Source organism: Hirundo rustica, chromosome 5 (genome assembly GCF_015227805.2).
Source record: "Hirundo rustica isolate bHirRus1 chromosome 5, bHirRus1.pri.v3, whole genome shotgun sequence".
In the NCBI taxonomy this organism is placed as follows: domain Eukaryota; kingdom Metazoa; phylum Chordata; class Aves; order Passeriformes; family Hirundinidae; genus Hirundo; species Hirundo rustica.
This window is the reverse complement of record NC_053454.1, coordinates 40,240,142-40,262,219: the sequence shown is the minus strand read 5'-3', so window position 1 is coordinate 40,262,219 and position 22,078 is coordinate 40,240,142.

The window sequence follows — 22,078 nt, the reverse complement described above, 5'->3', positions numbered from 1 at the left end:
GGCTCCCATAGCGTCCTCCGCACCAACCCGCCCCGAGCCCCGACACCAGCCTTGAGGACGGCAGTGATCCAGCCGGAAGGCACTGGGAGCCGGAGGGCTCGGAGGGCTCACTCGTCTTCGTCGAAATGGCCAGACAGCGACACGGTGAAGCTCATCTCGAAGGGATGCTGTGGAAGGGAGAGAAGTTTGCCTCAAGTGAAATCAGGATTTGACCCTACTGTGCAAAAACTGCAGACAGCATCTCAGGAAAATCTCAAACCTCTGCTGGTATGGGAGGCTGGGCTTCATTAAAAGGAAACAGGATGAGATTTTGGTCACCGTAGTGTCTGAGCTACACTTCAGGGCAGGCTGGAAAAGGAGTAGTCTCCACTTACCCTGGTACTTGTGCTGCGGTGTGTAGTTTTGAGCATCTAAATTCTTCGAAACTAGGAAAAACCGAAACAGTTCTCCCCCTGCCCAGGTCAGGGCCTTAGTTCTGGTCCTTTACTTAAGTCACCGCTCCTTTAGTGCAACAAAGCATTCCTAGTCCCATACATAACAGTGGATTAAAAAGGCAAATGGGCTTGCATAATGGAGAATCCAAGCCCCAAATAACAAAACAGAAACTGGAGATATGCACAGCACTTATAGGAAAACAAAACAAAAAAAATCTTTCTCAGGAACAAATTATCCCAGTAAATTCTTCCCCTTCAGGGAATTTTGGCAATAGCGCAATTTGCAAACATCCTGGCTAGCTGGTCTTTTGCAGTTGTGTCTGTCTGCTCATGTTCTCTCTTCTTTTTTGATCATTTATTAAAGAAGTCCAGAGACCCCAGAACTCCTCCACTTAATTTGCTGTATTGCCATGAAGATACCTGCTTAACAGCCTCCCGCTTCCTCTTTCAAGCAAACCACTCACTATCAATTTGCTGCGTCTTTCTGTATGTGGGATCCCAATGGCAGCACACCCAGTCATACAAGTAAATTACCTCTCAGAAATGCATTCACCATGACAGAAACCTCTCTCCTAGCACAGATCAGCTCATCTGTGGGAGGGGAAAATGAGCTGGGAAACCAAAAGACCCAAATTTCTGACATTTTCTCTATTTTAGAAAGTTTGATGGAAAGAACCCAGCTCTTACCAGCCCAGATGAGGTAGTGGGTGTATGGCTGGCTAATCCTGGAGGGTGGTAAACTTCTTCAAATTCAAGTATCTAAATTTCTTACCTGGAACTTTAAAAAGGGCCTCCATTCTTTTCAGTAAGAGCACTATAATTTTCTCAGCAAGCCTTCTTAGTGAAGAGTCAAGGACAGCTTTGAGAAGAAAAGCCAGATTTAAAATTCATGCTATGTTCACACTGAACAGCACCGAATTCACTGAGTGAATTCTCCTGAGATATTTACCCCAAGTAGGAAAACTTCTCCCATGCCAGAGGCCTTGGGATTACAGGATAATTAAAGTTTCTTTTTTCTAATGAAGTCAGCCTGTTAATGCCCAGAGATTTCAGTAGAAAATTGAACAACCTCTGGTTTTTATAAAACAGTTATTCTGTAAGGTCTGAGACCAAGCATGATGGATTTTACGTGTTTGTAAAGTCACGTGGTTTCCCCAGTACAGTATTCCTCATTGTCCAGTTTTGGTATTTCCTCAATGTCCAAGAAAACTGGCAGAAAAGAAGCCCTCTCAAGTGGAAAGCAGTACACAATGCCTGCAAAGACATGACTACATATCCTAGCCAGCCATATGTCTCCCAATGTATTGTTTTCCAGAACACTGTCTCAGCAACCAGGCACATGGCTCAGAGCAACCCTGACAGCGCAAAGGGAAACTTTAGGATGACTGGAGCTTCAAGCACCATCCCTCACTGGCAGAAGGGAGACCATCACTGAGTCTTGTTTTCAGTGTCATCTGTAAGAATAACCCCTTGGGAACAGGCAAATCAGCACAAACCCACGGTGAGTGTCTCTGTAGGCAGACAAAAGAAGCAAAGCTCTCTGCAGATGGGTTCAGCATCACTCATGACCAGCAAAGTTGCACAGTTACCAAGATTGCTGGTGCCAATAGTGCTTTTTTACTCCAGGAGACTTAAAAACACCCAGCACCAGGAAAATTGTGATACCTTTTAACAGTTATGGTCTACACTGTGTGGCTGAGCAAATCAGAGTTTCCACTTTTGGTGCACAGATCTCCTCCTGGCTAGAGTCTCTGATGTGCTGGGGTGGTCCCTGCCTGGACTCCAGCCTTGCCCATGGGTGTCACAGCTGGTAGATCTTGTGTGTGGAAGTGAGATGGCACTGTCCGTGCTGCCACCAGTTTGCCTGTTCATATACAACCAGAAAAATGCACCTGCGATGGAGCCAAGAGCAACCAGTGCCAGCACCTACTGCCTGTGGGGTGCAAGGGAAAAGGGGCACTCTCCAGCAGGCTCCTGGGGGTGTTGGCACCTGGTGCCAGTCAGAAGTGCTTGAGTCAATGTGCACATCACTGGAAGCTGCCTCTCCATGCACTCCAGACCCTTTGCCTGCTCCAGAGGTTGATGGCTTTGTTTCTGTGCCCTTTTCCTCCTCCAATCCAGGAAGAGCAGATTAAAAGCATCAGCCATAAAGAATGAAGGATGTGGTCTCTTAACCACCCTCCATGGGAGTTCCCCCCACTGCTAACATCTGGAGGCCAAAAGTATGAAGTCTGTAGGACCTGTCTACCTTGTAGGGCTGGAGGGAAGGTCTAAATTGCTAACAGAACCCCGTATGCAGGCAGCAGCCCCCATCCCACCCGGCTGCCGTGACAATCTGCAGATCAGCATGCCAACCAGCGACAGGCACCGCTATTCCTTTGCTCGGGGCTCTGTGTCAAAGGGGGAGCTTGGTTCTCCATACCCAAGAGCAACAGTGACTGTTAAGAAATCGTAGGATAATAGGCCTTTTGATGGATGCTCGGCTTGCGCTGTTGGGATGCAGCGGTTGTGGTGGAGCTGGGCAGGGGGAGGGGGCAGAGAGGCATATGACAGTGCTGATAACAAGTGGGCTTTGTATGCTGTGGCCAGGGACTCCCACAGCTGCTCCAGTCCCCACTCTCTCTTGAGGTAGTTTGGGTGGGAGAAGAGGCCACAAAAGCTCAAGCAAACGAGGATGACATAGATAGGATTTTAATGACTCAGTTCCTACTTCTCTTTAAAAGATGAAACTGTAGAAGAGCACTTCCTCCTTCCATTCAAGCAAGACCTCTAGAGGAGAGGCTTCTCTAGGCTGGTGGTCTGTCTGCTGTGGTTCCTCCTGGACAGGGAATGCCCTCAAGTGGGTCCATCCAGCTCATTTTCTTTCCCTGTGTAGCTGGTGAATACTTGGAGCCCATGCTGGCCAGGCACCTCATCTACTCCTTGCCATCACTTGAAGGGTCTCGGTGATGCTGACGTAGAGCCTGGTGGTAACTTGGAGCACCCTCTTGGGAAAGGGCAGGACAGGTCATTGCCTCAAAATTAGTCTGTCCCAGTGATCCATGCAAGAAAAGCAACAAACCTGGGGGTGGGCACCGTGACAGAGGGTGGACCATGGGAGCACACAGCGTCCGACTGACGTTAATTCTGCCTATCCCTGGTTGTACATCACCTGTCATCACTGGATGACAGTGTCTTTTTTCTTATGATACATATTCTCTGTGGGATGGGAGATAGTGATTATGGCAGTTGGCTACAGATTGCCAAGCAAAACCAATTCCCTCCTCTCCACGCCATCCCTCCACCCCGCTCTCCCCACCCCCCAAAAAAAACCAAAACAAAACAAAACAAAAACCTGAAAAACCCCACTCCAAAATGCCAAAACTACACACACTTTGTTACAGTAATCCCTGTCCCAACAGGAGACAGGCACAAACTCCCAGCCGGCGTGTGTGGCTGCTCTTAGTAAACTTTGGACAGCTGGGGGATTTGGGGATGGGATTAGCTAGTAAAATTCAGGCTCAATTAGCAAAGGAAACATGGAGATTCCAGCTCCCATTGGGACAGATCTGGGCAGGATCCCTCCAGAGGGTTAATCACAGAGCAACTCGTGCTTCATTCACAAATAACCAAGCTGCCTGCGTGTGCCATCCCACCTACGGCTGGGCTGCCGTTGCAGTGGGAATGCCTGCCATTGCCAAAGACTCCCTTAGCCCTTGGACGAGGCTAAAACCCGTTTTCCTGCCCATGGGCTGGGAGAGGGAAGGACTAACCGCAGCGGGGAGGGAGAGCAGGCATGCACGCAGGTGCAGAGAGCTGGCAGCCAAACAAAGGGAGATCGCAGCAGCAGATACGGGCGCTTGCAGGATACAGTCACGGCTTTCTATGAGCAAGACCAAAGTGAGGGGAGCGGGGCAAAGGAGACGGCTTCTCGTTGGTGAGAAGGTGCCGAGATGCACCAGCAATCGGACGCCAGTGCTGTGTTTAAACCGGGGGCCCTCGGGCAGGGCTTTTGTTGTCAGAAATGCTCTTTACTTGGCCATGTGGAAAAAGCAGCAGACTCACTAGGCTGCTGGGGCATTTATCAGGACAGACTTCCAAGCACTCCTGAGTGCCTTGAGATGCAGCAGGGCCCGCATCTCTAAGGAGCTTAGTGAGCACCAGCTTCCAGACTTCCCCTGAGATGAGTCTCTGTGAAAAGCTGAACCAAATCCTCACGGATGCCTGCTGAGCGTCCCCAGCCTCAGTTGGTTCCTCATTTCCAAAAGCTGCCCTCAAATCTCTCATCCTTGGGGTGTTTTAAAGGCACATGGCTCCTCAAGAGCCGGGACACAGACTCCCTCACCAGACACGCCTCTGCTTGCAGAGCTGGTGAACCGGTTCCCAGGGTGCGAGCTGCATGGGCATGCTCTCCCAAGCATGGATGGGTTCTGCACAGCCCTGCTGGAGACTGGCTGCTAAACACTGGGTTTCTGTGGAAATCACATGAACTTGGAAGGGATGGGGGGAGGTCCCAAAGCACTTCGTGCTCTGGGAAAGGTTGTTCCTGAAGATTGGGCTGATGACTGGCAAAGGGCAAGATTTAATTGATTTTTCAGATCAGTTTTCAGTCAGTTCTTGACTCTGAAGACAGGAGTCAGGAATCAGACCAAAGAAGGGTGGTGAGGGACAGGGCTTGAGCCAGGCAAAGCAACTGACCTGGGAGATGGAGTGAAGCAGGCTTGCTTGCCCAGCCTTCCTTGGATAGAGTAACAAATGTCTCACAGAGTAAGGTAATAGTCCTTGACCAATGCCAGACAAACACAAAAAAAAGTCAAACAGCTCCACAGGTGTCAGTTTGGGAAACGAACCCACCAGCTTCTTCCCAGTCAGTATCTGGGACTCTCACAGAAGAAGCAGCAGCCTCTGGCACTGTGGAGCAGCTTTGTGGGAGACAGCAAACACTACCTGTCCTCATGTCAGAGTACTCCAGGGTCTGACACTCCCACCACAGCCAGAAAACATAGCTAGGACCAAAAAAGCCACTGGCATGGAAGGAGCAGACACACAGGCACGAGGTACTGTGGGAGCACACACCACTGATTTCTGCCTTTCTCCAATGAGACTGGCTTTTCTCCTTGCTCCTCAGCAGTGTTTGGTGTTTGCAGGCAATGGGAAACATTTGCTCCTTGCACTCCTTCCAATGGAGCGTGGGAAAAGCTCTCACCCGAAGCAAAAAATCATGGGAATTTGCTTTCAAGTCTATTCTTCTCTTTCTCTCCAAGTGAAAAGCCCTGAGCTGGCTTTTTTTCTTTGCAAGGCAAGTTTTCTGGCCAAGACAAACTGGTGTTTGTCTCTCATGCTGTCAGCAGAGTGACAGGCATCAGTATGACAAGGGGCAGTGGCAAGTCATCCAGGACAGAGGGAGTGGCAGCAGGCTGAACTAGGCCTGTGTGCATCTTCTTCTCCCTGCTTTTAGATAAGGGAGACAGCACATTTCAGCTTCAGTAGAAAGAAATAGGACTTATTTTGAGGGGCATTTTACTCCCAGAGGACATATAGAGCCCTTAGTTTGATGGTCGGCTCACTGAGGCAGGCAAAGAAGAATGGAAAATTCGCATTTCAAAAAAAAAAAAAAAAAAAAAAAAAAAAAAAAAAAAAAAATTGAGGCTTCCCCCTCTGCTTCCTATATCTGGAGTGAATAGGTAGCGAGCAGAAATAGAAAAGGATCCTCTCCTGTCGGGAGGAGGACCAGGACCAGGATTTCTCCCACCCTTGATCCAGCTGCCATGTGATGGATCTGCCCAGTGAAGGCAGACCCTGTGCCAGCACCTGACACACACAGGCAGCAAGTGCTGTTAGCCCTGTGTGCCAAAATCTCCAGAGGGCTGGGATGGAAACACACAATAGTCCAGCTGCTCACTCCTTGCCAGCACCTCAGCCTCCAGAGAGCTGGAAGGAGGCGCTTCCCACCCCACCAGCAAATGTCTGACTCCTCTCCTGGCCTCTCCACCTGCCCAGGAGGCCTGACTACGTGAGTCTGCAGGAGGGCAAGTGGCTTCGGGCAGCCTATTTGCAATGGGGCTGGGATGATGCCGGGAGTCAGGGAATTTTCAAGCAAGAGGAATAGCCAAAGACATGCACTTCCTTGCCTTGGGGACTGGAACACTCCTCCAGAAAACAAGGCTGAAGGGCCCAGCAGGCATCTGCAGAACTCAGGAGACCATGTCAAACCTGAAGAAAACGAAGCCCTCAGGCAGTCCTGATTGCTCCCCCAGGGCAGGCCGTCACTGCAGGAAATGTGCTCCCTGTGCCCAAGGATGCTGCTGGGAAGGGAATAAAGACACCCTGCCCTCTTGCCTCCCGATACCGCCCTCTCTCCACTATTACAGGGCAACCCTGGGGAACACCAAAAGAACAACTGGAAACCCTGGTACGACCCAAGAGACCCACTGCATGCCCGTGTAAAAGTGTGAGGAATACTCTTTGTACCCGGAGGTCCAAGGCAGACCTCTTAGTCTTTCAAACTCCATCCTGAAAGTAACCTGATGCCCTCAGCTATTTTTCTTGTGTGAAACTCCCTCCGCAAGAGGTGCTCTAGGTGAGCAGCTGCAGAGACAGCCAGATCCCAGAGGAGGTGTTTGCTTTCTCCATCTTCCACACTCACACACCCTCTTTTTAATTGTTTGCACATCAAGAAAAGACTTGCCGACTTGCCGTATTGCAGCCTCCCAAAGGGAGGCAGGCATTGAACTCGTAACCTGAAACTGCCTCTCAGGGAGACAGCCAGCACCCACCTCCCTCTGTTCCCACATCCCCTCCCCTGCTCATCCCTGCCTGAGCAGCAGCCATATCCTCCCCTCGCTCTGTTCAGCTCTTCAGCAGCTACACCCTTCACTGATAATGAGCCCAGAGAAAGAAAGCACTGAGCTACTATTCAGGGCCTTTCTCAGACACCAAAACATCTCTGTGCATTAATAATCCCTTTCAAAAGCCCCTTCCTCGCACATATCCCACCCTCCCCCTCTAGCCCCCGATGCTTTTCAGGAGCGACTGTGATTCATCTGAGGTGCGAAACAGCACGGTAAAATTTTAATACAGCCTGAACGTGATGTGAGAGCGCTCAAGTGCCTTTTAAGCAGCCTGCCTGTTTCCAGCAACTGCTTTGAAGGCAAGATCGCTTCAGCGCTGTGTGAAGAGCTTCAAAGAGAATATTTGGGACTGATTTTGACATGACTCAGGGAAGGCAGGAAGCCTTCTAACACAGTTCCCTCAAAGGATGAGCACCAGCAGAAGAACGGGCAGGCTCTCACAATCCCTCCCTGCTGGGGGTTGGCCCAGCTGGACCATGTGGGAAGGCCTGGGAGGACCAGAGCTGTGTGTGCCTATAGGACACCCAGCGAGTACTGTGGCCATGCCCCCATCTCCACAGACTGCTATGGGAGAAATTTCCCTGACCATTGGTTTTATTGTATGCTAATAGCCCTGGGACCAATGGTGTGCCTCCAAGATTGGAAATGACTGTGACTTCAAGGATTGGAAAGCAGGGGAGATATTCCATGCCCCTGGGTATGTGTGATGATAGGAAAAGTATGAAAATAAGGCAAAACACTGGGATGAGTCCAAACAGAAAGAAATGCTGATAATACCCAAGGACTTCTCCACAGCCAGTAAACAAAACGAAAACAAAACCAGTGTGCCAGGAAGTGGGAAAAGGAGGTGAGTGGACACAAGGCAACAGCAGAGGCAGAGGATGGTAATTCCCAAGAGAGGCTCTGGAAACTTCCATGAGCCAGCAGACATTTCTCAGCTTTGCTGCTGTTCAGTGTTCCTTGGGTCCCTGGGCTTCTCCAGACCTGCAAATAGCAAGGCACTGCTTTCCTGTAAGGAAATGCTCTGGCCCTGGAGACTGTCATACTCAGCCTAGGGACACCCAGGCCAAAGGAGGAGGCTGAACTCCACATCGCCAGGCGTCCTGCCAGCTGGTGTCCAGCTGGCAGCTCCTGGTGATCTTGAATTGTCTCTGCCTCCACACCACAAGCAGAACATCAACCAAAACCCCCTTGTCCCAAGAAGGCAGGATCTGTGCTGGTACTGAAGAGCTCTCACAGCTCCTTCTCAGACCATCCCTTCCCATTTACTTGACAAACTAGCCCCAGCAGTACACGCAACCCAGGGCTGCAACTGTGCTGACACATCCTGAGTGTTTGTGGTTACTGAGAGAAGAGCAGCTGGAGCACTTAGCCTGGCTGTCAGGGAGCAAGTGAAGGGAACATCCCACCCTAGGCTGTACCTAGCCTGGGAAATCCCCAAAGGGGGCTTTTTTAGGGAAAATCAGTAGATTTCACAGCTAAACTGTATTTGCCAGAGATTTGTCAGACATACCTCCTAGGACATTTTCAAAATGGAGCTCTCCAAGTCAGCTGGGAAGTGACTAAGGCATGTGTATCAGCTGTATCAACCTTTGACCAGAGTTTGCTCTGGGAGCGAACAGAGGCACCATCTCACCTGCAGCAGGGGAGATTAAGGCAGTCATCAGCCACTCAGCCTTCAGCAGGACTGGGCCAGCCCTAGAAAAACATCAGCAAAGTGCCTGGGCTGAGGATGAATCTTCTTATGCGCCTCACAGCTGCAGGAAGACGCAAGACAGACATCTATCTGCTTTCTGGAATTCTGCTGCCCATAAAAGGTTGCAGTCAGTGGTACCTCACAGGAGAATGGAGACAATGGAATGCAAACTGTCTTGGTGCAATTTAAGCAAACAACGAAACTCAATTAGCTCAATTAGCTAATGGACACACTGAGTGAGTGTCGGCTGACACACCCATGAGCACGGGGCACGGCTGCAAGGAAACGTCAGCACGTCTGTGTGCTCAAAGCCACCGTCTGGACTAGGAACGTCAGGGAGAGAAAGTAGTCAGCAGCCCTGGGAGGGAGTGGCATGTGGGGTGACTGGGCAAAGGGTGGTGTGACAGGAGGGGATTCCAAAATCACGCACCAGGCTTAAGCAAGGAACAGTGGCACCACTGTGGAGAAGCCCCCCAAAGCCTCTCCAGGAACTCTCTACCACACCTGTACACTCGTGCACGCAGGATGGGGAATCAGAGATCTGTGTGCAGCTGCAGGGCCGCACTCTTGTGCTGGGATAAATCCCATGGCTAGAGTGGGGCAATGGAGGGATACAGGCTTTTAGGAAGGACAGAACGGCAGATGAGAATGGGGTGTTGCTCTTCACTTGCATGAGCATCTGGAATACATGGAGCTCTGCCTGGGGATGGATAAGGAGCCAGTCGAGACTTTATGGACTAGGACTATAGGAAGAACGGGCAAAGGTGATGTTATCACAATGGGTGTCTGCTAGGGGCCACCTGACCAGGAGGGACAACTGGAAGAGGCCCTCTACAGAATGGAGTAATGGCAATGTCATGTTCTCAGGTCCTGGTGTCCTTATGGGGGACTTCAACCACCCTGATATATGCTGGAGGGACAACAGAGCAGGACACGAGGGGTCCAGGAGGTTCCCTGAGTGCACCTATCATGAATTCCTCTTCCAAGTGACAAAGGAGGCAACAAGGAGAGTTGCTGTGCTGAACCTCATACCCATCAACAAAGAGGGGTTCAGAAGTGAAGTCAGAAGCAGTCTTTGCTTCAGTGACCATGAGACAGTGGAGCTGAGGATCCCAAGGGGAGGGAGAAGGGTGAGATGCAAGCTTCAGGAGAACAGACTTTGCCCTCTTCCAAGATCTGCTTGCAAGAATCCCAGGAGATAAGGTCCTGGACAGAAGAGGTTGGGAGGTGAGGGGAAGGACAGGTAAAAAATCTGATTAATATTCCAAATTCATGAGTCCTCCATTCCAACAAATGTACAACCAGGTAAAATTGCCAGGAGGCCCATGTGGATGAATAAGGAGCTCCTGGCCAAACCCAGATACAGAAAGGGAGCCCATGGAGGATGGAAACCTGGGAGGAATATGGGAACATTGTTTGAGCATCCCTGTCCAAATTCAGTTCCAGTTGGACTTTAGCCTTCCTAACTCCAGAGGGTGAGGTGGATTGAAAACAGGATGAATGACCTGTCGCAGAAGGTGTCAGTTGAGGGCAGGAAGTTTTGTTGGATGCCATTCAGTACTGGTGTACCCCAGTGTTGAGACTGGGTCTGATCCTGTCCAATATTTTCATAGATGATATGGATGATGGGGTAGACTGTGTCCTCTGCAAGTTTACTGGTCACATGAAACTGTGGCTGCTGTTCAGAGGTACAGGCTGGGGAAATGGGTTGGGAGCAAATTAACTTCAATGACTTCATGAAGATCAGCAAAGGTGGAAGTTAAATGCACCTGGAAGGAAACAGTGCCAGGCATCAGTACACCCTGTGGACCACCTATTTGGAAGCCAGCTTGTCGGAAAAGGGCCTCAGGGATCTGGTGGACACCAAGTTGATCACAAGCCAGCTGTGCACCCTTGCAGAAAAGGCTAGCAGCGTCCTGGGCTGCACTGGGAGGAATGCTGCCAGCAGGCGGAGAAAGGTAATCCTTCCCTCTGCTCAGCACCGGTGAGGCCCCTCTGGGTGTATTGCTTCTGCTCTGGGCTCTGCAGGACAAGAGAGACATGGCCATGAAGATGATGAAGGGACTGGAACATCTTCCTTGTGAGGAAAGACTGTGAGAGATGGGATTGTTCAGACTGCAGAAGGGGAGACTCATATGGGATCTTATTCTTCTACATAAATACCTGAAGGGAGGGGGCAAAGAAGGTAAAGCCAGGCTCCTTTCAGTGGTGCCCAATGACAGGACTGGAGGCCATGGGCCCAGACTGAGGAGCTTCCATCTGAACGTCAGGAAATACATTTTTAATGTGAGAATGACTAATCACTGGCACAGATTGCCCAGAGAAGTTGCACAGTCTCCATCTAAATTCTCATACAGGACGGAGGCTGACCATCTGGAAGGCAGCTTTGTTATAAAGGTGACTGAGCACTGGCACAATTGTCCAGAGAGAGGCTGTGGAGTCTCCATCCTTGAAGGTATTCCAAAGCTTACTGGACATTTCCCTGGACAGCCTACTCTAGGTGGCTGCGCTTGACAAGGGCAATTGGACTAGGTGACTTCCAGAGGTCCCTTCCAGCCCCAGTCATTCTGTGATGGAGTGAAGCAATAACCCCTCACAGGAGGACATATTTATGTCACGGGACTGTGCTGAGCCAGTGGATGCTGCTGGACAGCCACAGAGGGGAGGGACGGTACCCCATGTGAGGTGACGGAGTGAACTGGTTGAATGTTTTCCACCTACAAAAAAGCCACTTCAGACCTGAGGTCTGTAACACCTTACAGGCTCTCTGGTACAGAGGGTGTGATGGCTAAGGATGCAGTCCAAAGCAACACAGAGGTACAAGAAGGTACAGCAACACTGAACAGATCTTCCCCCTGAAACCCACGCAGGATTTCTAAATGTTTATGCTACAAACCAAGATGAAATCTTCCTATTTCTTGGAACAGAACCATTTGATAGTACTGCTGTGCCTCATCCAGGGCCCACAATAACATTCCCTTCTATGAACACCCGAGGTGCACAAAGGCCACAGAATCATAGACTTGTTTAGGTTGAAAAAGACCTTTAAGATCATCTAGTCCCAGGGGCTGTGTTTACTAAGATAAAATCTGACTTCTCAAGAGTAGCATCAGACAAATCCAGCCCCCCTTGGTATTTTATCACTGGACAATGATTTATGGAGTAGTCTAGGAGGTGATCCAACCAAGGCAGAAAAAAAAGCAGGACCAGAACTGGATCCTATTTGGCTTTGCAGCTGTAGCTGACATCAGGTTAACCATCTCTTTGAAAGGTCAGCCCTGCTAAGACAAGCCTGCTAGCACATTATTGCACTAGCGGCACCAGCCACCAAGTGGAATTCTCTGTCTGGTGTTATAGCAAAAAAACTCAGAACCAAAGAGAACCTCTACCACTGGGGAAAAAAAAAAGTGTAAAAGCAAGCACCAGGGATGGGTACCAGTCTCTTCCTGAGTGGAAGGGAAACCCTTGGTCCCCCTGTGAGATTTGCAGCTGCTGACCTTGTCCTCTAGCTATGTGGGCCTGTGTCCCTAACTGAGACGGCAAAAATGTGACCGGGAGTGGCTGCATATGTTGTGGGTAAAAAAATTTCAGAGCAGCTGAGAGTTGGAATTTGTGCTATGAGTAAGACGAGCTCCTACAGAATGAGTTAGTAGATGTTTTAGGTGATTCATTGTCTTCTGATAACTGCCCAGCTTCAGTGGCATTGCTGGTATGTGAAAACAAGGTAGGTCTCAGTGAATCAGAGGACTGCAGGAAGAATAGTGGTGGTAGTTAGCAAAAACATGCACAAGTTTATTCAGGGACTAAGCTATAAACTGCCATATTTTCTAAGACCTGCAGCGAACTTCCTGGAAAAAAAATGGGTCTTCTTTGCTGTCAGATTTGGGGTGTGCCTTGGGAGCAAGCCCATTATTCCATCCTCCAAAGGCAGGCACTGGTGTGAAAGGCTGGAAGAGCCAAGCTGAGCCATCTTTGCATGACACCTTCTGCCCACCCTCAAAAAACATGTCCAGTGAGTGCTCTGTGCCAGGTAGCACTGGTGCTGCCTGGATGATCCTGGGTGTGTCCGAAAGATGGGAGTACCTTATCTTTCATCTCATGCTGACCTCCAGGACATATCTCCAGATTTTTGGCCGTGATTTCTCCACCAAGCACCTAAACTACAATAATTTGTTTGTATCTACAATTCCCATATTTGACATCTTGAGTACTTTGGAGAGGACGGGTGAAGGGTCTGTAGGATGAAGAAGGGAGCATGGAACTTAGTGCCAGCTCATACCTACATCACCACTAGATTCCCACTTTAAACCAAAGGGTCTGGTCTGCATTTGTCACAAAGCTAAAGGGAGCAGAAAACAGAGAGGACTTTGCAATACAGCTTAATGGCCTTGCATGTGTCCCAGAGCAAACTTTGTAATTATACCTTATCCTAATTACTGCTGCAGCAGTAAAGACAGTAAAAAAATGAGACAAGCACCAGCTCCCAGGGCGTCCAGGCAGTCCAGGCCATGGGAAAAGATGGAAGCATTCCCAGCCCCACTATTAAATTCCAAATTCTGGTGCTCAGGAAGCTCAGCAACAAGCTTGCAAGTTCAGACATTTCAGTAGGGCTATTCCAAATGCAGTGACAGCCCTGAGGAGGAATGCAAGGTCAGCTCTCCTGCATGTGCTGCGTTGCCATCGTACCTATGAGTAACATGGGGCCACCTTGCAGAAAGAGAGGGCTGCTGTGTCCAAGTGCAGTTCTCCTGATGTGAGAGAATAAATAACCTGGCTTTGGTTTGGACTGAATATTTTCTTTTGCAGACCCATGGCAGCATTGTCTGGAAGAGCCCTCCACAGTCTCTGGTCCAGCCTGCCTCTGGGAGCAAGACTGTTGCCAATGCTGGTGCAAGCCAGGTGGTTTTGTCTAACCAACACTACCAACCCCCCAAAGGTGACAGGCCACCTCTGCTCGGAGGAGCTGTCCCAGGGTTGCCTCTCCAGGGAGAATTTTTTTTCCTAAAATCCCAGTGCTACAGTAGTAATTCCTTGCAATCAGCTTTTTATACAAAGGAAGGGAGAGGGGGAAAACAGAGCAGAGGAAAGATCTGAGAATTAGCAAAGCTCAAACATTTGCAGGTGGCCTTAGACCGAAGCAGTTAGCTCTGTTGTTAGCTTCTAGTGAGGAGACAGCTTATGTGATGGAAAGATCGTGACGGACATGAGAAGCAACATTGGGAGAGTGAAGAGGAAGGACTAAGAGGTGGGTAAGAACATAATATGATGAAAGCACATGGAAGAAATTGATGCCTCTTCTGCCTTTTGTGCATTTAGCTTCCACATAAAAGTTGAATCTAGAGGTGAATATCTCACTGAAGAGATCCATTACCCTCCACAAACCACCACCAAGATAAAATGATGACTGCAGTCTCTCTTAGGCATCTACAACCAAACACTTGTCCCAGCATTCAGCCTTAACGATGAACAGAAAGGGGTCAGGAAATGAGTCAAGATTGTGAAAGAAGAGGTTCATGAACTTTCAGCCAGGTGAAATGTGTATGAACTACAGCAACACTCATTATCAGAGGAGGAGCTGTTTCCAGTTTCCAAGCCACATTCTCCAAGACCTCCTGGAGTGGAAACGAGGAAATGGCACAGAATGAGCACGACATCCTGTTTAAAAGGCTTGAAGTCACATTATAGGTCCATAATTCAGTGTCTAGAAAATTGATCTGCACAAACAATTAGTTCAGAGGCACCAAGGGGCTAGTATGGGGACCGAGAAGCGAATAACTGCAACTTCTTAAGAACTATTTTATACCAAACCATTTAAATTTTCTCCCTCAGAGATCTGGCAGATAAAGAGTAAGCAGCAGATGTGAAAATTTTGACCTCCATAAAGGACTTTGTGTTATCCCATTCAGACTTTTTGTCAGAAAGGGAAATACCATCTAGATGAAAGACTGATGAAAAATTAGAGCAAATAAAGCACCTTCATCTGGTGATAGGAGCTATTCCTGGCTTACAGTCAGACCAGAAAGACATTTACAGAAAGGAACTGCAGGAAAATGATCCTGGCTTTCACACTATTCACTGCTTCCATACTGTGGGTTAGAAGTCACAATACACTGTCTTAGAAATATTGTGGATAATGTTAAAGAAAACAAAGCCAGAGGAATGCCAGAAAGTAAATCCATCAGATGACCTTAAAGACCTGGCAAAGACAGCATTTGACATAATTCAGATGAAATTCAATTCAAGTCAGGTATAAAACACTTTGAAATTGGATCAATCCACCTAAGGAGAGAATGGTACGTGGGATCTGCTGGTAGGAAGGCTCTGGATCACGGGGCCAAGGTATGAGAAGGACAAATACTGGGTCCTACGTGTCAGCCAGAACATACTTTGGCCTCTTCAGGGATCTGATTTGTAGAGGCCTGAGCAGAAGAGGGGCAGAAAGATGGCTAGTATTCAAGAATGACTTCCTACAAGCTCCAGAGCAATGCATCCCAATGAAGAGGAAGACTGGAAAATAATTAGGTGACTGGTGAGAGTCAACATGGCTTCAGTAAGGGCAAATTGTGCCTGACAAATTTGGTGGCTTTCTATAAAAGGGTTACAGCATTGGTGGCTAAGGGAAGAGCAACTGACATCGTCTACTCAGACTTGTGCAAAGCATTTGACACTGTCCCACAAAACATAATTGTCTCTAAACTGGAGAGATGTGGATTTGGCAGACGGACAACTCAGTGGACAAGGAATTGGCTGGATGGTGGCACTAAAAGAGCTGTGGCCATCTGTTCAATGTCCAAGTGGAGACCAGTGGCAAGTGGTGTTAAGTGGTCTCAGCTGGGACCAGAGCTGTTTAATATCTCTGTCAGTGACAGGGACAGTGGGATCAGGTGCACTCTCAGCCAGTTTGCTGATGGCAACAAGTGGGGTGGGGTGGTGTGGTGTGGTGTGGTGTGTGGTGAACATGCTGGAGTGCAATGATGCCACCCATAGAGAACTGGACAGGCTTGAGATATTGCACAAGGCTAAGTGCAAGATCCTGTAGTTGGGTTGGGGCAATCCCAGCCACAAACATAGAATGGGTAGAGAATAGACTAAGAGCAGAACAGAGGAGAAAAGCTTGGGGATTTTGGTGGACAAAAAGGTGCACATGATCTTCAATGTGCCCTTGTGGCCCAGAAAGCCAGCTTTTCCTGGGCTGCATTTGAAGCAGTGTGCACAGCAGGGCAAGAGAGGGGATTCTGTGCCCCTACTCCACTTTGGTGAGACCCTACCTGGAGTGCTGCATCCAGCTCAAGAAGGACATTGACCTGTTGGATCAAATCCAGAGGAGGGTCACAAAGATGATCAGAGGAGCATCTCTCTCATGAAAACAGGTTAAGAGAGCTGGGGTTGCTCAGCCTGGAGAAGAGAAGACTCTGGGGAGACTTTACAGCAGCTTCCAGTATCTAAAGGGCCCTACAAGAGAGCTGAAGAGGAATATTTTACAAGAGAATGTAGTGGTAGAACAGGGGTTAATGAGTTTACACTGAAAGAGTGTAGGTTTAGATTAGATATCAGGAAGAAATTCTTTACAGGGAAGGGGTCACAGCATCAAGCCTGCCAGAGTTCAAGAAGTGTTTGGACAATGCTCTCAGCATATGGTGTGATTCCTGAGGTTTTCTTGTGCAGGGGCAGTAGCTGAACTGGATAATCCTTGTGGTTGCCTTTCAACTCAGAATATTCTACAGTTCTATACTGTGAGGATGGTGAGTCACTGGAGCAGTTTGCCCAGAGAACTTGTGAGTGCCTCATCCCTGAAAGTGTTGAAGAATAGATTAGATAGGGTTTTGGGAAGCCTGGTCTAGTGTAAAATCCCCTGCCCATGGTGGGAGAGATTGAAAGTAGATGATCTTTAAGGCTTCTTTCAACCCAAACCATTCCGTAACTCAATGAAATAACACGGGAGCAAGATGCAGATATCTCTCCATCCACAACTATTAGATTAAATTCCCATAGACTAGAAGTTTCACAATTTCTTAGCCTCCAGAAGAGTCACAGGGCACAGCTGTCTTCCACCCAAGGCTTTCTCAAAGGGAAAGGTTTAAGCAGGTCTTTTTCTACTGTAACCTTGGCCGTATGTCCAGTGGTTTGGCCCACAAAGCTGACCAAACTCCCAGTGAATATGTAAAGGCACATGCATAAGCCATCTGCACTTTGGTTTCAGGTGTTTCAGCCCAATGGGAGATCAAAGTCCATGCAGATGAGTCACATTTACAGTGTAAGGAGATGAACCTCCATCATGGAGCTCTGCTTTTGCCTTGCCAGTTGCAACATGCTGTGCACCCACGAGCGTTAGCTTTGCCCTTTAGCTTGCAAGATCTGTGACCCAGGAACTGGACAAACATGCAGTTTCCACAGGCAGGCATGGCTTTAACTGCTCTCTAATTCCTGTCTGAAAAGGGCTGCATAACAGCTTCATGTCTAAACTACTCTCAACCATTTTAGGACTGAGTCAGATACAGCTGCAAAAATGCTTTTTGTATCATTCTCGGAACTGAAAGCAGCACTGGGCAATCTGGCAAGCCCAAGTGCAGCAGTTTAGAAAGTGAGCGAGGTTAACGGATGAGTGAATACCTGGGGGGCGTCTAATAAGGCTTTCAACAACTCATTCCCAGGATCCAGTCTGAATAATGTTCAGACTCACAGCTGGGCTGCAGAGAGAGAGCAAGAACAGCCTCAGTGCTCACTGATGGATTTACTGTTCCCTGCAGGCATTACAGGGTGCTGACCCCAAACTGCAGCTCCCTCACACTGAATTTTGAGCAGGGGAAGCAGCCAAAACTGCAATGGCCACAGGCCTGGGTATGTTAAGCCACTGCTGGGTCACAGCCCTGGAGTAAGACCTGCCAGTACGGGTGGTTGCAAGCCCTTTAATGCCCAGCACATCCCTGCACTCTGATAACCCCTCTAGAGTGCATCCTCAGGGCTGCTGTTACCACCATGGTCAGCCTGGAAGGGGGGCAGGTCAATGGGCAAGTGGAAGGCTAACAAATCTGCTTGTGGAAGTGACACCACCAAGACTGCATAGCTGGGCCATGGAGCTGGGTGCTAACCACTGAGCACACACAGACCTCTCTTCCACATTCAACCAGACAGGGGGATCACGGACCCTGTCCTGCCTGGGGCTCATCCTTGGCCTCCCAGCAGGCATAAAACCAGCAGTGTGTGTGGCCAAAGAGGAAACTGGGAGCTGGGCTGGGAGCAAACAGCAACTGCAGCTGTTTCCACAATGCAGAGTGTTCCAGTTGCACTCACATGCAGCAGGGGCCATGGCTTGAGAGCAAGGAGCACCCTCAGTTTGCACTCTTAGAAATTGCCCCATGCAAAATGCTAGAAGAAAGAGCAGCAAAATTGAATGATCAGAACAAAATCATTCAACGTGGATACCTGGCTAAAGAAATTTTCCTTCGGGATGGAGACTGAGGAGAGGCTTTGACAACCAGGTTAAATGCTGAAAAGCACATCACAGGCTATTTGAGACATCATGCTTTGCTCCCAGCCTGCAAAGATTTAGGGTTTCAAGTGAAAGGCAAACACAGATGGATAGTGGAGCTACATAAGAGTTTAGACCAGAGAAAATTGCAGCCCCCTAAGTGCAGGTCCTGCCTGCATGGGCACTGTTCTCAGCTAGTTCCCATCTCCTACATCAGGCAAGACCTAGGGGACTGCCACACTCTGCAAAGCAAATTCTCCTCAGGTAAGAGAGAGGACGAATGACATACAGCCAGAGTCAAGTATTGTGCCTGCTGGCTACCTGCCAATCACAGGGCAACCCAGGGTGGCACAGCACATGTGCTATCATTTGCCATGTCCACAGACCTGGCAGCCTTGTGGCTTGGTGGCCAGCATGGACCAAGCCCACTTTGAACCCAAGAAGGAATCAGTACAACTTGCAGGACATGCAGGCACTGTGTTGGTGAGGGGGCATCTTGCCTTATGTGACACAGGCGAAGCCTCAGGGTCAGTGGGATGTAAACAGGAATTACCAGCTGCAGGCTCCTGCTAAACAGCCCTGGCCCCAACTGTTCCCCACACACCAAACAGGATGCTGAGAAATCCTGCTGTTACTGAGGATCCTGCTCCTGCAGCTGTGAAGGGAAGGGAGTCAGAGCAACCTCCTTGAAAAGGACCTCCCTGCCCCCAAGTCTCAGTGCTATGATCTCAGCTGACAATGGAGAGGCAGAGCTACCTTTGTGCAGGGAAGCTCTTCTCTCCAGAGCCACATTTTGAAAGCCCAGTTGGGCCTAAAAGTCTGATCAGACTATGGATCACATAGGAAGCTGTGGAGATTATTGTGTGCATGCGTTCTTCGGCCATTGCTGGCATCAGGCAAACTCTGTTCATCTGGTGTGACAATGGGGTAACCCAAAAGCTACTGGTCCTATCCCCACTGACCTTGCACTGTCACCTAAGAGACGCTAGTACTTGTCCAATCTAGGGTGCCATCACCACCAGTGGCTGGAAGCAGACAGCTAGAGAGGCAGGGAACAGGTTCAACACAGGAACATTGTCTGAATCCATTCCCAGCCTTCAGTGATGCAGGGAATCTGAGGCTGGAAAAGAAGCAACTCAACCCTAAATAACTTATCATGGATTTTTTTTTTTTTTTTTTAATTCTTCCTTGGAATCAGTTTCAAGTTCTGACTATCCTGCCCCAGATCTTTTTCAGGTCCAATTAGCTCAAGGCCTTCTGTTGCGCCTCCAATTTACAAAGGGGTGTTAAAAAAATAGTAATGAAATGCAAGCCAAATTCAACCAGGCCTGGAAAAAAATTCCATCACATTCTTAAAGAGATGACTGTGACAATGTAGGAAAAACTAAGTCACAGCCTTAGAGAAGTAGGAAACACCAAGTAAGGCGGCTTTTACCACTCAGTAGCTAGGGCAATGTGGGAAGGAAGGCAGTTTCAGCCAGACTATTTAATCTCTGAGGCCAGATGGCTTTAAATGCTTCCCGAGAGCTTGGAAAGGGCTAGGCACTTCTTTGAATTGCTTTTCATACCACCTCATTAGAAAGTAAAAGGGAAGAAATGAACAATCTATAACTTTGTGGCAAGGGGAAACAGCTCTGTTAATCCCATTTCCTTCATCAAGCTTACTCAGGGCAGGTCATCCAGCATCAGGGCCACATCACCTAATCTGCTTATCATTGTCCCACAGTCAGGAGCCTGGGCACCAGCCCAAAGGGCAGTTGCATCCTCCTAGGCATTATTAATAAATTGGAAAAGCCCAGTTTTTTAAAGCTGCCCTGGTGCATGATTGTAATACTCCTGGCACCCAGCTTCTACTGCAGCTGCATATCCAAGGAGCGGTCACCTCCCAGACTCAAGCCTGCATGAGCAAGGGCAAGAGGGGCACAGCACTGCTGGAGGAACAGATGAGAGAAAAAGGAAGGTGCTGCAGAGAGAGGGATCCTAGGGCAGGCACTGCAAAGCTCAGGGTGGGCATTACCCCTTAGGTTTCCCAGCTTTTCCGGGTAAAATGTGGGCTAATCCAACAAAATGGAGAATTTCTCCCTTTCTATTAGGGCTGGCACACACCCCACCCACCCATTTCAGATGGGGAGAAAAGCCCTGGCCAGCTATTCAGGACTCAGGGCTTGCTATCACCTGCTCACAGCTTGGCTTGGCTGGTCCATGGGCAACCACTGCTATACCTGACAGTACTGCCACCAAGCTGTGATTTGTCACCTTAGTAAAAAGCCTCCTGAGCTGGGAGGAGGCAAAGGGCACTGATCGCCCGCATCCATGGCACTGTGCCACCCAGCTTGCTACCAGCCCTTTCCCTCTGCCTCCCTCTCCCACAGGAGCAGTACATCTCACAGCCAACCTCCACTTGGTGTCCAGATGGAAAGGTGTCCAGACACAGCCACATGAGAGGGTCAGGACTATAAGGTTTCAGGTTTGCAGCACCTGTTTCTTTGCAGGGATCCCATGGCAGGAGGCAGACTTGGGAAACTCATCAGGCCAGCAGCCTTCGGTGTGTTGGGTTGGACCCCCAGGTCTCAGGGCAGTAGTGAGTGTCTTGGCACAGAGTCAGTGGCTGGAGTAGGGTAAAAGTTAGAGACGTTAATTGGACAGGAAAGGAATCAGCAACCCTAGCTTAGTTTCCCAGATGAGGAATGCCAAGTTTTAGCAAGCTACTGGCTGTGTACAACAAAGCCAGGCGTTCCTGTTCTGAAGCTATGCTCATCTGGCTGCTCTGCAGACGTGGCTGGGGACATGAGCCTGAGCTGAGTGAGTCCAGCTCACCCATGCCTTCCAGCTGGACTAAAGATCCAGTGTTCAGTAACTTCAAAATCCCTCCCCAAAATGATCTGGCACCCAGAGAGCTGAGCCGCTTCAGGACTTCGGGAAATAGCTGTGGGTCGGAGGAGTGGGGAAGGGAGCCGGGAGCAGCTGGTCGGGCACAGACCCACCCTGCCCTCCAGACGGCCAAGGCCAGGAAGCAGCGGTGCAGAGATGCCGTGGGGCACACACCGGCAGCCAGCCCGCCCGTTCAGCCGGCGTTGCTCGTCCCAAACCGATCCGCAGAGGATGCTGCCCTCTCCTGGGCTCGGTGTGACTGGCAGAAATCCAGGGAAATTTGGCGAGGCTCAAGAGGAGTGCTTTTTGGGGCTCAGAATCCCACACTGGGGTTCTCAAACGTGGTGATTTCCCGTACCTGTCTCAGTGGACATCCCAGGGACTCTCCCCGTCGAGAGCCAGGCTGCTGTGTCTGCGGTGCCCTCTGAGGGCAGCCTGGAACGGGAGGAGCAGGGCCAAGCTCAGGAGCTCTCCCTGATGGACAGGGAGATGGGGAGGTCTTTGGGCCAGCTACCAAATGCGAGATCTGCCATCACTTCGTCTTAATTATTTTCATTAATTAGTTAATTAATTTGATAGCAAAGTAAATGAAGGGAGCTGTAACAGGGTCCTATGCCGCCGCAGCAGCCCGGGCACGGCACGGCCCCCACCACGCCACCGGCGAGGGGACAGCGGGGGTCGGAGCTCCGGCGCTCCCCGCGGGCTCCCGCCGCCCTGGAAGGCGCTGTCCCCTCGGCAGGTACCGGCCGGTCCTGCCCGGGCTGGGCTCCGCCTGCCG